This window comes from Orcinus orca, chromosome 10 (genome assembly GCF_937001465.1).
Source record: "Orcinus orca chromosome 10, mOrcOrc1.1, whole genome shotgun sequence".
Taxonomy (NCBI): Eukaryota; Metazoa; Chordata; class Mammalia; order Artiodactyla; family Delphinidae; genus Orcinus; species Orcinus orca.
Genome location: NC_064568.1, coordinates 84,460,478 through 84,474,117, shown reverse-complemented (window position 1 = coordinate 84,474,117; position 13,640 = coordinate 84,460,478). Strand labels below are relative to the sequence as shown.

The window sequence follows — 13,640 nt, the reverse complement described above, 5'->3', positions numbered from 1 at the left end:
GACAATTTCTTATAAAGTTATACACTTGCCATGTACCCCAGCAACTGCACTTCTAGGAATCTATCCAAGAAAAATGAAAATGTACATACGCTAATGTTAATAGCTTTTTCCCCCACAATTGCCAAAAACTGGAAACAACCCATCTGTCCTTCAATGGATAGGTGAAGAAATAAAGTGTGGTACACCCACACAATGGAATTCTATTCAACAGCAAAAAGGTACAAAATTTTGATATATGCAACAACTTGCATAAATCTCAAGGCGTGTTGTACCTTAAGTGAAAGAAGCTAATCTCAAAAAGCTAATGTTACATTTTGTATGATTCAGTTTCCATAACATTCTCAAAAAGTCAAACAAAGCAACAGAAAACGTATCTGGTTGTCCAACTGTTACGTACGGGATTAAGAGGTGACTATAAAGGGATAACACAAGGGAGGTTTATGGATTGATGGAACTGTTCTGTATCCTGATTATGGTAGTGGTTACAGGAATATATGCGTATAATTTCAAAAAGCCAATATTACTCTATGACAAAATTCTTAATAAAATAGAAATAGCTTAACACTTTCACCAACGTGTTATTTTAGGGAGGGTTTTGGGGAGAGAAAAGTCGGGCACCCTTGAGCCTTGTACAAGGATGGGAACGGGGGATTACTAAGGCTCTACTGAGGGAGTAATTTGCTCTCTGTTTTTCGCCGGAAGCACGTTTTTGCCTGGTTGGAGCAGGTGCACTCTCCGTAGGTTAAAATTTCGATCGCAGTCGGCAGGATTCGAACCTGCGCGGGGAAACCCCAATGGATTTCTAGTCCATCGCCTTAACCTCTCGGCCACGACTACTCGTACGGGAAGGGAGGGGTCTCACTATAAAACGATATGTGGTAGATATAAAGATAAGACTCCTGTGTAGATAAAAGTGTGTGCAGCGAGTTGGGCAAAAACACTAAGGTGAATGAAAGCTTGGGGAGGGAAGTCAAACTCTCTCCGGCAGCCCCGACATTTAGGAGAACTGGGATGAGAGTACTCGCTGTACAAGTATCATTGTTCAAAGTTCAGGTCAGTTCACCAATTAGCGCCTGCCTCCCTCGCGGATGAGTTGGTTTCATGCTGGGTGCTGGGGTCTCCGAAACAGGAACCAAATTTACTCAGCACCGAGGGGAAATCAGCGTAATCCTACTTTTAGGCGTGGTGGGACCAACACTTCTGCTAGAACTTCTAGCCTGCTCGATGAATGATACTGTGCACAACGGGTTTCAGGGAAGGAAATGCTCCCGCTGATTTGTGTCTAAGGTGGGAGGAGAGAAAAACGACGTTGAAAATCTCCTCTGGATTCCCTCACTCGTTGTTCCTAGGCTCCTAATTTAGGCCCAAAGTATTAATCTCACTGTGTTTGGGAAAGTGCTTTGCAGATGCAAATACGCTTTCACTTTCCACACACATTAAGAAGAGGCATTGCCGGTCCATGAGTTTCATTTTCTGTGAGATCATAGCTGCTTTCTAAAAAATGGATTACGTACGTGTTCAGTTTTTTGGGGGCAATGCAAGGGCTCGTTTTCTCTAACTGTAACTCACACTGCACGTTTCCTGTTCTCCTTTTTACATTTGTAACTCACTGGTTCCTTCAGCAGAATTTCCAGATGCTCTGCAGAAACGATTCAGAATAGAATGGTTAAATGCAGATGCTGGATCCCAAGATGCATATATAGGTCCCCATTTTATGACCAACAAACTGTTAATGTGTAAGAGGTGAGAGCTGATGAATACGATGTATCCTTGAGAAAGATGGTAGGTAATTGCTTGGATTTAATACATTATATTTAACCAGAGGTAACAAAGTGTTCTTTAAATAGAGTTCTATTCAATTCAGATATCACTGAGAAAGCCTTATGGGAGGGGTAGATCTAATTAAATATCAAATAATTTACTTTTATCTATATCCAGAAAAGATCAATAATGCCATGACTGACAGAAGAAATCTGGTCATGAGAAGCAAGTGCATCACTCACTCTGTGTGCTCATAGATTCAGAGCATTTCTAATGTGTTTTTCCATTGGCAATTTTTGGAAAATTCCCAACCATGTGCATTAAGAGATTGCCAAATATATTTAAAATCTTTATCTTCTGTCCCTGTAGGAGTATTTTTGGGGCAGACCTGTGTCATGAGGGTTCCTAAAACGTTTTTTTAAAGTTACAATTTTTTTGTTATGAAAATAAAGGCCCATAAAAGATTAGTTTATCAAAGTATGCATACAAAATAATTTAAAAAGTCTAATTAAATATTAGCAGGTGATGGGGGGGAGAGACGCCTCCATGGCTCCTACAAACTTCTAACTAGCATCAATTATTCAAGAAACAAACTCAAGGCCCACGTGATTGTGAAGGGCATTGAAAAAGACAGTTGCTCAAACCAAATACTACTGAGGTAACATTCAGTAACCTCAAAGTCCTTGAGTCTACGTTTAGAGAATTCATCTTTCTTGTGCCAAGTAAAATAAATTTCTCCTTCTTGGGAAAACTTGGGTAATGATGACTAACACACTGGGGGTCAGGGGGGCATGGAGAGAAACCAGCAACAGCAGCACTTTGGTTTATCTCTCCCTCAGTATTTTGAATGCAGAAAAATGTGGATAGTTGAAGTCATACAGGATATGAATTGTGCCAATATCTTCCAGATAGAAACCACCAGGAATACATATGCAGTTGAACAAGTTGGGCATAGAGCTCCTTGTAGCAATTGAGAACACGGCGGGGACGCATGGGTACATCCTAGTAAAAGAGTACTAAAAAGTACTCAAAGAATTTAGTCTTGTGTTGGGCGATTTGGGAAAAGAGTTAAAGAATCAGGACTTTGTTTTAGATTAAATGTTGTCTGGAAGTAAGGGGTGATTCTGTGATTAAATAGCTTAAATTTAAGATTAGGATTTAAAATCCTATCCTGAAGGAAGGAAGAATAGAGCAATGCTAAAACTATGATTGGCAAAAAACCTTAGTCATTTTTTGGCATGTGTATTTACCAAGATGAGGTTTGGGGTCATTTTTGTGGTTTGAACAATGCTTTTGTGCAAGTGTATGTGTGTGTGTGTGTGTGTGTGTGTGTGTGTGTGTGTGTGTGTTTCATGTTTGTGTTCGTGTTCAGGCATGATTACAAAGTGATCTTAATTTTGTCTTGATCAACCATGGTCATAGAATGGCCTTGTCTGACATTGGTGCTCTGTGAAATTGTTTCTGTTCAATAAAAGAACATCAAGTCCTAGCTGATAGTACCAGGTCAGCTCCCAAATGTCAAGGGCTGCTTTTATCTCTCTAAATTGTGTATTTTACTAATTTAATTGAATATTATATCAATATTTTTGCAGGAGCTTTCTAAATATTATTTCAGTGGCTTTGTAATGTTCCATTATTCAGATGAAGTAAGAATTAATGAAATATTCCCCTTTGTTGGACTGCTATGTAATTTCTGCTGTGCTACTGTTATCAATGTTTTAAAAATACCATCATTGTTTTTGTGCACCAAATGTTTTTCTTCACTTAATATTAATTTCCTAGAACAGTGTTTTACAAAACGAATTACTGATTCAAGTGTTATCAAGCTTAAAATTAGCTGAAATGACTGTATTTGGTAAGTGCTATGGTTTCAGGAACAAATAACATCTTGTGAGATTATAAAGAAGGGAATAATTACTCCTGTTACAGCAGAGGAAAAGAGAAGCTGGTGAAATTTAACTACGAATGAGAGTTTGGGAGATATGGACTTGAGAAAACTTTTCCCTTGTAATCTGAAAATGTGTTGGTATTTACTTGTGCCCTAGCAACACACTTCGATTCCCAGAATGGGGATTGGGAGTCTAAATTAACTGTCCCTGTCCTGTTTCCCAGTAGCAGGGAGCTGGCTCAAAATCCTCCTCTCATGAACCACATAATCTCTAAACCCAGAATCAACCCTATTTATAATAAAACTTAATTCTGCATAGCTTTATTTACATGTTTCTACCTGTCCTTTGAGCTTTGTGCGCGACAGAACTTCTGAGCGGGTTGGAGACCGTCCCTGAATCCTCCTTTTCAGTAAGGAAGGGAGCTGGTCAGCCCCCCACCGACTCTTAGCCAGCATTCCCCCCACGTGAGACTTCGAATAGTCCTTTGGGCCAGGGGAAGGGCAACCCAGTTTACTGTTATCAAAGTCAGTTACCGGTTAGCTGTGAAAGCAAACGCAGACGACCCCGATTCTTTCGAGTGCCCTTCATTCCGGGTCCTTCTCCCACTAGCATTTCCAAGTCTGAGGCTGCCTGGAGGTGCCACTCAGCTCCGGCCCGCGTCTCCTCAGTTCCCGAAACTTGGACTTGAACCGACACGTCCTCAAAGACAAGAGGCTGGAGTATAAACTCTGTGGTCAAGGAAGCTTGACCAGATCTACCTCCCACCTCCCCAGTCCTTAGGCTGCCGGAAGGAGCTGAGGAGCTAAGGGAGTGATGCGCGGCGTGGTCCTGGGAAGAAGCCGAGCATTGGGAGAGCAACCACGGCCCGGAGGAGAGGATGCGGGAGTGGGCTGCGGGTGTGAACGCGCAGGCCCTCAATACCCAGGCTCCTAGACTCTAGGGCTGCAAGAACTTTTTCACTCAACTCAAACTTCAGCTCTGGTCTAACACGTCCTTTTTCTGCTTTGCGTTTTTCCAGACAGTCGGTTCAGAGATCGCGTTTTGTCTTGTAATTTTCAGAACTATTTTCATTTCTGAAATAAAATGGCCTGAGCTTTCTTCTCTTCCTTCCACAACCCTCCTCCAGTTCCTCAGATCACAACCACTCGCCTGCTCCGGGTCAACAAACCTTGGACTCTCCTGCACTTGAGTTTCACCCTTAATGACCTCACCTGTAATTCATCCCTTTCTGTCTTCAAAGACATCAACCCACGTGACCGACGGTCGCTAAATGAACCAGTGCGACTGGACCATACGGTGTCACAGAAAAGCGGCAGCGAATAAAAAGGCGTCTTTTAATCTCAGCGCAGTCACCAAAAGAAAATTCCCGAGTTAGAAAACCTGCGATCTTTCCAAAGCTCCCTGGACGCATTTAAAAACTGTAGTCCTTTCCTTCAAGAGAGAGGGCGACAGTGGGATTGCGTTGCTCCATGAGCCCATTGGCAAAACAACATACGAACTCACCGTTTTCAAAAAGAACACAAGTACGAACAAGAAGGGCCCCCAGATCGAAAGAGAGGACTCCAAACTGGAGGAAAGGGAGTGGTGGGGCTGGCCACATATTTACAATATCTCCCAACGTCATTTGCTGGAAGTTCCTCAAATTCCATGTTTGCGAAGCCAACCGTCCCGAGAGTGGACTTGGAGAGACCAAATGAAACTGGACAAACTATTTCTTATTTCATGACAATGAATGACATTAGTCACTGAAAGGCTCAGAAATTCCCCTATGTTGGGCACTGCGTGTCCCTTGCACTGTCTTATTTGTTTTTGTGTTTCTTGAACTTTCACGGTGACTGGAACAGATTAAATCTCCACGAATTGTATTTATTGATAGGCAAATAAATAATCACCAGTCTTTGGGAACCAGCCAAGCCCCATGCATTGTCAGGCTCTGTGGCGCAATGGATAGCGCATTGGACTTCTAGTGTGGAAACGAGGTATTCAAAGGTTGCGGGTTCGAGTCCCGCCAGAGTCGCGGATGTTTTGTCACCAAGTGGATGCCCTTGCCAATAGTCGGTCCGTTCCTGTATGAATTGAACGTTTTCTCCACAGTCAGCGAATACCAGGTCCCTACATTTCTCACTGCCGATATTTCTACTTTCTGGTGTTTACATTTGAGGAGCTTCTTCATAAGCATTCCCACGTGTGTCAACAGTGATTTGATGAAAAAATTATATATCCTACCCATCTTTTGTGTGTATATACATGATAGCAGGAATAGAGAAAGAATCAGAAAGCCAGATATCAGGGAGAATTGTTGGAGCTTAAATTATACTTGAAATCCTATGGGAGGAAAAGTAGATTCTGTCATTCTCAAAGTTGAAAGTGTCATTCTCATTCCTTGGAGTGGCTACATATTGTAAGTAGAGCTGTTACTAGAGCCCAGGACTGCTAAACAAGAACTTTTAAGCACCCAAAATTGGGTCAGTGGATAGACAGATTGTATTGTTACTAATAAGAATGCAGTAATAAGGCAGAAGTAGAAACGGGTGTGTGCATGGGTCATTTTCTGGGTCCAAAGATAAACAGTCACATATAGGACATTCATAAGAAATGTGGTCTGTCACAATGAGAAAAAAAAAATTTTTTTTTTTTTGCTTGAATGCTTTGCTTAGTTTTGGGGAGTTCATTCTAAAAATGCCAACGTTTCAGGCCATAACTGTTTCTTATGTCACTTCTGTGCATTCCTTAGGAAACCATAATTATGAGTAAAAGTAACTGATTCATAGGAGAAGATGCTGGTGATCCTTTCCCGGAAGAAAAATGTGAGGTAACAGGATGTGAACCCAGCCGTGGAAGTAATGGTCCTGGCTTCTGTACTACGATGACAACACAATGTCTACAGTTCTGTGGCAGAAAATTGGAAAAAGAACAGAATGCTAGGAATCGCTTGGAGAAGAATGGCACCGTGCAGAATTTAGTGGGAAATCAAGAAAGGGCCAATGATGGCTCCTGCAGGAGGTCAGTCAGCATCTCCTCAGTCTGGACAAGGCACAGCTGCCCTGGGCTCTGGAATCCTGGGCTACTTTCACGACAACATCTTATCACTTGGAGAGCAGTTGTTTCTTTTTCCTTAACATACTCGAGACATTAGTATACTCTATCTGCAGAACCCCACTTGAAACCTTACTTCTCATTGTTAAGAGTATTTTGTCTCTAAGAAGTTTTACTTCAGAGCAATGCAAATTCATTTAAAATTAAATAGGCTAAAATTATGCATTTGAAAGCTAAGATGTGAATATGGCTAACTCAGCACCTGGTCACAGGGGAGGAGACTAAAATTGGCTCTGGTCTTGGATGAGAACAAAGTCTTTGATGAAGGAAAGATCATAAGTTTGGACTCTAATAACTAAAAGATTAATAATAATCCAGAGAACCAAGGGAATATAAGATCTGCACAGACTTGAAGACAGTACCAAAAATGTCTAAGTAAGTTTTAGTGACCACTCTTGCTTGGCAAAGAAGGAGCTTCTTTGGGAGGATAGGGAAAGGAGGAAGTTAGTCTATGAGAACAAGAACTAAAGTGGAGGGAAATGGCTTTGCCTAAAAAGGATTTAATAAAAAAAGTTTTTAAATGGCTTTGCCCAGTTCCGCATCTGGAATAGTGGACTGTCATTGACAAAAAAAAAAAATCCACAGACATAACCATAAAGTTCTATTTTCTGATCCATCATCCATAGACAAAATGGTCAAGACACTACCAAAAAAAAAATCAGTTTCCTTTATAAAGTGAAATGGCCACTTCAATTTTCTTTTAAAAATAAACGATCTAGACAACATTATTGTATTATAATCATCAAACTTGCTAAGAAACTAGAACTTAATTACTCAAACACTAAAAAGAAATCATAATTACTCTAAGCTAAGAAGTTAGCCTACTACAGTTTCATGGATACTGGCAGAAGATATGAGACTCCTGGATGAGAGACAAAGGACAATGTATTATTCACCACAATATCAGTAACCTGATAACATCATTTGAACTGATTCCCCAAGTATCATATCCCCACAGGGATCACTGGGAGGACATCTTGGAGGCTGGCTACCAGATATGTCTAAGTGTGGTCTTTGTATTTATCCACCTTGGTTGTAGTAGGGCTTTTTGAATATTCAGATCAATTTCCAGTTATTATCTTTTCAAATGTGGCTTCTTTCCAATCTTTTCTCTCCTTGCCTTCTTGGCTGTAACTGTCAATGTGTTATACCTTCTCAACTTCTTGATTGTGTTTTCCTTTAATAACCTTTTTATTCTGGATAATTTCACCTGACCAGTTTATTAACTCTCTTTTTGCTAATTTGTTTTAAAACCCATCCATTACATTCTTAAATTATTTTTTAAAGTTTTGTTTTAAAGTTTATATTTTCTTTTTCTATTTTCAGGTGGGTTTTTTTTGAGGCAAAATTCTTAATTTTGTGTGTCATTTCCTTTGACTATATTAAGTGCAGCTAATTTTGAATCACTTTGTTGGACTACCATTGTGTGCATTCCAGGAGGGTCGGTTTCTACTGTCGGATGTTTCTCATAGTTTTGGTCAGTTTTTTTGGTGCTTTGGAAATCTGCCATCAGAAATGAAGTGTTTTACTAAAGAATAATGGATTGCATACTTTTCTTTTAAACCTCCCCTTGCCATGGGACCACTGGTAAAGTAAAGTAAGATCACTTGAAACAATATGTACTGGTTTGAAGACTATGCTTTTAAGTCATAGTATGCTTTCCAATAGTCATCAAATTTTGGAATAACTTGAAGCATTGCTAGCTTGATTCAGTTCAACTTAAAATTTTTAGATGGGTTAGAAATTACATGGAGTTTCTATAACAAACATTATCCATATTAAATTAAGATATTGTTGAGACTGAAATTACATATTTTATTGTATGTCCTCCGAAAACTCACTGATACTATAGTAAAAAGACTTTTTAAAGCACAACTATGGAAAGAACACAAAAGAAGTGAAAAGCAAGAAACATTAAAGCCAAAAAACAGGTGGACAAATAGTAATAAACTTCACAGAAACAACCTGATTTATACCAAAGATTCTTCAAAAAGCTCTGGAACTGAGAGCGCTATGTACTGGAGGCTAAAGGGAAATTTAAGCAGATTGTCTAAAATTTGAGAAGCAATTAGATTCCTAAATTCTCTGCACTTATATATACTGACTGTTTGGTCTTCCACCGCCCAGGAAGAAATCTGGAGATTTATTCTTCAAAGAAAATAAAGAATGGGGTTAGACTCTTACAGATGAGGATCTGAGTACCATAGTGAGAACGGGAGAGGTTAAGCATTTTGGTGTATAGGAACGCTGAAGGCCGAAATGCCTAGCTCTTTTTCTTCACCTTACTCTCAGATCTCTGCCAGTTAGGGCTTTACCCTGCTGGCAGGACTGAAAAAAACAGACTTTCAAAAATGAAAGGTAAAAATACTAAGGATCTATGTATGGGGCAACCGATGTAAGTTGGGAAAGTCTAACATAACAGATAAGCATATTGAAGGCTCTCTTCACCATTACCTCAGACTTTGAGTTATTTTTATAACCTAAAAAATAAAAACAAAAAACCCTTGAGAACACTCTCCACTAAAACAGTGGAGCAATTAAACGAACAAAAAATAGATTATAAACAGGTGAGCAAAGAGAAGATTCAGATGACAGCTGTGCAGCAGGTCCACAAAGCAACCAGTTCAGACTGCAAGCAAGTAGAGGTCAACTGGAAAAACAGCTTCAAGAAAAATGTTTGAACTGATGTATTACCTGATTTGATTGATCTTGTGGAAAGCTCTACTGAAAGCTATTTGGCAGTTAAGGAAGAATTAGCAATTACCAATAGATGCGAAGGAACTTAGGCACATTAAAATTTTTCTTTTTAAAGTTTGCTTTTTTAGGCAATTATTAGCATCCAGTAAAGAATGGAAACAGAATCATAGCTCACAACAATGCTGTGTATAATACTTTCATAGGAAAATGACATAAACAATAAATGTTGAATTAAACAAAAGCTGAAATATAATTATTTTGGAAGGATAAGGAGTAGTGGGTGATGGTGGTGTAAAACAGTCAACTAATTAACATGATGGAAAGTAAGTGGATAATATCTTAATTGATTAATCAATAATAGCAGTTATACATATTATTTAGGAAAATAGAGATCTGTAAATCCAAGAAGGAAACAGTTAAAATGTTAATTTTGGTGGCATCTAGACAAGATAATTTGAGGAATTAGGGGACGTAAGACTTATGTATTTCACAATAAGACTTCTAGTAATATTGAACCTTTCAAAGCATATGCATGCTAGAGGAATTTATACTGAGACATTCAGAAAGCACTCATTTTTATTTTTAATATAAGGACTATTTATAAAGATGTATACAGTTAGAGAAAAACCACCAGGGAGGGTGTAGTTCTCCAGCACAAGTAATAGTAGGGGTATTATTACTCCTATACCTGAGGAGGCATCGAGAGAGTGTAATTACTTGAACTCGGAAGAAGAGAGCCTTGTAGAGAGGGCTACCTTGAGGTGTGGCCCCCCGTCAAGTAATGCAGCTCATCTGGTGACCTGCAGGGAGAGAGACAAGAAGTAAATACCTGCCACTCATATCTCCTCCTGGGACTCCCACTGACCTAACCCAGCTGGAAACCAAAGAGCTCGAAAACCCATACAGGCCAGGTCCAAGGGCTATATCAGCATGCAGTAGGGTGAAGAGCCACACACACACACACACACACACACACACACACACACACACAATAAAAAAATATATATATATATATGGCACAAGCACAAAAGAGAATTGACAATAAAAAAACAGCAAATGATATAGAGGATATCAGAAGAGAACAGCAAAAACAGAACTAAAATTTCAAAAAGGATTAGGTAGAAAATGATATGTAAAAAGAAAAGCAAAGAAGATTCAACATATGAATTTCTGGATTTACCAAAAAAAAAAATCAAGGTAATAAAACATATATTTAACAAATAATTTAGGTTCTGTTAGGTAGAGCCACCCTTAGGGGCAATGGGACCTGGGCAAGTTTTTCTTTCTTTCTTTCTTTCTTTCTTTCTTTCTTTCTTTCTTTCTTTCTTTCTTTCTTTCTTTCTTTCTTTCTTTCTTTCTTTCTTTCTTTCTTCTTCTCTTTCTTTCCTTCTGTCTATGAAAACAACTTGATTTAAAAATTACTCCTGGCTGAGAATCACTGTTCTACTCCTTCTGTCTCTCACACCTCTCTTACCTTATGCCATAGAATATATCAACCTCTTCATTTCACAGCCCATACCCTTAGACTAGCAAAGAGACGTGATGGGAGAAGGTATGCAAGAAAGGAAAGAGGAAGGAGAAGAAAAAAAGAGAGTCAGTTGAGGACAGTGGAGAGGGAGGGACACGCAGGAGAGCTGTGGAAGAATATTCAAAAGTTATCCTTACAGAACAGTTAAAATACTGAATATAGGAACTTATAACCATCACCTCAAATATATTTTAAGACCTGCATTTTAATACTGATATATTAGTATTATTCCATAGATATTCATAAACATGCAATTTTTATTGAAAGAAAGAAAAGGAAAAGAGGGAAGGAAGGCGGGCGTGATGAGGGAACAGACATCTAAATCGCACTGGTCTAAGAAGGGTGAAATATGGATGGTATTGGGTAAGATTTGACAACGCCTCATACGAAGGTAGTTGTGATCACTCACAGAAGGTGCAGAATTTGGGCGTGATAAGAACAGAACAACCCCATCTCAGAAGTGGGGTTCGAAACCACGCCTCCAACCAGAGACCAGAAACCCCGAGCTCAGGAAGTAGAAACCTGAGTCTGGCGCCTTGGACCGCTCGGCCATCCTGACATATTTGCTTTTAAGTGTGGTATAATCTGCTGCTGTGATTAACAACCAATGAAATTTGTATTACAACCAGAATACGTGGGGTGAAACACAAAGCTCTGAACGGATCGCAAAACGGAAGAGGCAAAAAGACAATTTTTGATAGAAGCTGGAGGCTGTTGCTATGGCACAAAATTAAGTCAGCCCCAGAGCCCGGGAGCCGGGGGTGTTGATAAGCCGCTCCCACCACACGTCCCCTTACCCCTCCCGCACCGCGCTGCCTGCCTCCCAAAGGCCCGCCAGGCCACGGCCCACGACGGTCCCCATGGTGTGGGAATTTCACAAATCATAGAAAAGCCCACAGAACAGAATTAGCGCTGGTTTCGAAGACCGCTTCAGCCTGCTTCCCGCAGTGTTCATGCTCTCGCATTCCCACAATAAAATAAAAAGTAACATAGGCAAGGAGAGAGCCCGTGAGAAGGGCTAAAACCCTCCTTTAATAAACCTATTTAAAAAAATAAACCTATTTAAACATTAGAACTGTCCGTCTAAGAGTACGAGGCAGGCGTATTTCACACTCTTCCGGTGTTTCTCCCCATAATCTTCACTTCTCCTTCCATATCTTCTCTTCACTGGCTTTTATCTCCCTCATTTCTTTTCTCCCATTAATTTCCTCCCAATGGCCTAGGGAAAGGGGATGCGATGTATTATGTGATACCGGATAATAGATACACGAGTTAAAAGGGTTGATAGCCATTACCGAGTAACAAATAGTTTCTCTCTCTCTCCACCCCAGCCCCCCAGCCCCCAGTGGTAAAGGTGAGAGGTTTTTACTCTGTTGTTTATTCTTCATTTTGTGTCAAGCTAGTTCCTACTGTCCTTGCTTCCATTTCCTATGGTTAGGGCTCCCAGCGTTGTAGACACCAAGTGTAAATCAGTTATTGCAGTCTACTTTGTATATGGACAATGGCCAAAGGGGAGTTGATTTTACTTTTGTTGTTTACCTGTCTGTAATTTTTTGTCTGACTGAGCACCTAAGATATTATTTGCTGCTTTCCTGACCTTCCCTTCCCAAGAATGTGACTTTCTGCTTTCCTATGGATAAAGCTGACTCGATTTATTTTTTATTCACTTATTTATTTATTTAACAATATTTATTTAATGTATACTCAGATTCTGTAGTTGGGTCCAAGGATACAGAAATGGAGCAGTTGGGGGCTGGGGGCAGACGGTACCCCAAGCCAATGAGTGCCAAAACACACTCCTGCCAAAGTCTGCCAGTGACACACCTGCAACTGAAAAAGCTGGTTTTACTAACTATTGCAGCAAGAGAGAATGCACACCAGGGTAACAGTGGAGTGTCTCAGTCAAAGAGTGTTAGAAAGAACTGATTATAGGATTTGGGTTTTGGTTAGGTGATTTGGGGGAGGGTTTAAGGAAGTATGGCTTTGCAGTGGTTTGTATGCTGTCAGGAGGTGGGGGTAATTCTATGGTTGGATATCTTAAATCTTATCTAAAGGGAGGGCAAACTAGAGTAAAAATAGAGCTGGAATTAGTAAAGAAGCAGCAGTCGTTTATATGAAGTGGGAGAGGGAAATGTTTGGTATTCTGTGGCTTGGACAATGTTCATGTTTTCATTTGTGTGTAGGCACTATTATGGAGTTGTCTTGTTTCTGTCTTAATTTACTAGAGAGGTCTTGTCTGATATTGATGTTCTGGGAAATTGTTTATATTCAACAAGAAAACATCAAGACATAGCTGTAAATGCCAGGTCCGCTCCTGGATGTCCAGGACTGCTTTTCTCTGTCTCATAATTAATATATACAGACAGCTAGATGGTGGTAAAACCCATAAAGAAACATTAAGCAAGGAAGAGATATGGGATGTGAGGGAGATTTTTGACATTGTTGAATAGTGTTATTATTGACGGTCTCATTGAGAAGGTGGCATTTGCTCAAAGACCTGAATGAATAAAAGGATTGACTCATGTGAATATCTGGGATAGATATTTCCAGGTAGAGGGAATAGCAAGGGCAAAGTTGATAAAATGGGATGAGGCCTGATGTTTTTGAGTAAAGGCAAAGAAACCTATCTATCTGGCAGAGAAATTGTGCAACATATAATCTCATTGCTT

General features: G+C 39.8%; 2 non-coding genes across 2 annotated transcripts; one reads left to right on the top strand and one right to left on the bottom strand.

Moving 5' to 3' along the window:
• Positions 1-755: 755 nt before the first annotated feature.
• Positions 756-837, bottom strand: TRNAS-AGA (transfer RNA serine (anticodon AGA)). The gene has a single exon. It is a non-coding gene; the product is annotated as a tRNA-Ser (tRNA).
• Positions 838-5,579: 4,742 nt separating this feature from the next.
• Positions 5,580-5,667, top strand: TRNAR-UCU (transfer RNA arginine (anticodon UCU)). Its single transcript is given in 2 exon segments — positions 5,580-5,616; positions 5,632-5,667. It is a non-coding gene; the product is annotated as a tRNA-Arg (tRNA).
• Positions 5,668-13,640: the final 7,973 nt, after the last annotated feature.